This window comes from Podarcis muralis, chromosome 17 (genome assembly GCF_964188315.1).
Source record: "Podarcis muralis chromosome 17, rPodMur119.hap1.1, whole genome shotgun sequence".
Taxonomy (NCBI): domain Eukaryota; kingdom Metazoa; phylum Chordata; class Lepidosauria; order Squamata; family Lacertidae; genus Podarcis; species Podarcis muralis.
The window spans coordinates 24,371,491-24,373,799 of record NC_135671.1 but is presented as its reverse complement, the minus strand read 5'-3'; the positions used below and the strand labels follow the sequence as shown (position 1 = coordinate 24,373,799).

At 40.2% G+C, this 2,309-nt stretch overlaps 1 non-coding gene across 1 annotated transcript; it reads left to right on the top strand.

The window, feature by feature from the left end:
- Positions 1 to 1,125: 1,125 nt before the first annotated feature.
- Positions 1,126 to 1,232, top strand: LOC144326043 (U6 spliceosomal RNA). The gene has a single exon (XR_013391199.1). It is a non-coding gene; the product is annotated as a U6 spliceosomal RNA (small nuclear RNA).
- The last annotated feature ends 1,077 nt before the right edge of the window (positions 1,233 to 2,309 follow it).

The following is a 2,309-nucleotide window of genomic DNA, read 5'->3' as shown; positions in this document are numbered from 1 at the left end:
GGAGGCAGGTAGCACCGCTCTGCTGTAGAATGTGCTCCCTTTTTATATATAAGAGGTCCCTTCTGTATTAGCTTCCATTTCTCTGTTTCTTTCTCAAGGCACTTTAATATTTCTTTATTCCAGTGCCTATGGGGTTTTGGTCTTCTCTTACTGTTGCAAAGTGGAAGAGGGTGGTTTGTCCATTTTTCTTGCCAGTAAATGTCTTTCCAGCACTCAGTAGCCTCTCTGGCTGTCTATGCTTCCTAATTTGGAAGGAGGTTGGGAACCATGGGGAAAATTACCCCTTGAATGTCTTCTCCCTGGACTTTAATTAAAGTACGGACACCGAGGAAGGGTGAGACCACTGGTGAGATGGTTTGTAAATAAGGCAGGGAGGTGATTTGCAAAATGATATCGAGAACTCACAAACATCCCTTAGCACTAAGTAAGGCATGCAGGCTTTGCAGGCCACTCGTGAGAATTTCACCAAACTGCAATTTGGCAATAATGTTCAAATGCAATTTCTTTTTTCCATAAATTGATGGAGGATTTATTTATATATATTTTTAGCCAGAAGTAAATTGCCATAAGACACACCTGACCATAAGACACACCTAGTTTTTAGAGGAGGAAAACAAGAAAAAAAAATTCTGCACAGAGCGTGTAAGTGGCTCCCGCTTTTCCTGCTTTAAAGCAAGCACAGCTTCTGTCCCGATTTGCGCAGCTCTCACTTTGCTTGCCCATCCTTCCTCCCGCCTCACTGTAAAGTGAGGTGACGCCGGAGCAAGAAGAGGAGGAGGAGAGACCAGGACAGGTGCTTTGCTTGCTTTACAGCAAGGCAGAAAGAGGGGCGGAAGGAAAAAAAGTCTGTCTTACGGAGCAAAAAAAAATGGTATATAACCTCCACATTTAGGGATGTAGGTAAAAGTTCAAAAGCCAAATAGGTATCAGAGGGTGACAAATGTAAACGTTGGGTGGGGTTCAACTAATGAGTCCCATCAGTGGAAGCTGGCACAAAAACTTCCACTAGCAAAATGGAGCTTCCTGCCTGCACTGGAAATTGGGCAGGGTGCAGGTAGTTCCCCCACACAGGGCAACAAGCTGAGGGAGCACAAAATTGAGATGATCCAGAATGGAGAAATTACAGTGCTCGCTTCGGCAGCACATATACTAAAATTGGAACGATACAGAGAAGATTAACATGGCCCCTGCGCAAGGATGACACGCAAATTCGTGAAGCGTTCCATATTTTTAGAATACTCATCGCAAAGTACTGGAAGACGCAAGAACTACCCACCGTGGAAGAATGGCAAATGAAGGTGATAGACCACATGGGACTGGCAGAAATGACGAGCAGAATCCGGGACCAGGGAAGAGATACGGCGCAAGAAGATTGGGAAAAATTTAAAGAGTATTTAAAGAAATATTGTAAAATTAATGAATGCTAGAATGACGCTGGATTGAAAATTAAGGAGTTAAAAGCGGTAAGGGATAATTTAAAGAAAATAAATGTTATTAAAATTTAATTTAAAAGTAAGGGAAGGATTTGCTGACAACTGAATCAGAAATTAGAATACAGAAAGGGAAGGCATGAGGAAGTCGTGAAAGTAAGCTAAAAGAAAGTAAAAACTGAAGTTATACGTGTTTTATTTTTTGTATTTTTTATTATGTCTTTTTTTTTCTTTATTTGTTATTGTGTTGTGTTGATATGTTAAAACTTCAATAAAAACTTAATTAAAAAAAAACAGAATTGAGAAATTACAATTGACCTCACACGGGGCATCATATTATGAGAGATGTCAGTTCCTGTTCCCACCTCGCTCCCTATCTGAGCCTGCAAAAGAATATTGGCTTGGGGTAGCAATAGAACCCCGGAATAGCATTTGGGGTGGAGGGGAGAAGGCAGATCACTCCATCTGGCAAGCAGAAATTCTAAATCTGAATAAATTTGCAAATGTTGAGCTATGATTGAACCATCATTTTAACTGTTGAGCAAAACAAACAAATATTAGTTCCATTCACCAAGTAGAGGACTCTGGAGATAACATTCCCTAGCGGTTGGCATGCCTTTCTCTGCCATCAAGTATAACATCTTTTTTCATATACATTCCCACCCACCTTATGCTAAGGTAAACTAAAATTCAAGTAATGAAATGCCCCAAAACAACATAACAGTGTTAACAACTGCAGTTGGGCAGGAATCCATGATTCTTGCTGTCAGTGTTAACAGTGTTAGTTAATTTCATTATGTTTGCTTCAAAGATGGGATAAAATAAAGAGTTTTCACCATATCGAACTGTTACCTTGAAATGCATGCTAGTAAAATGTAA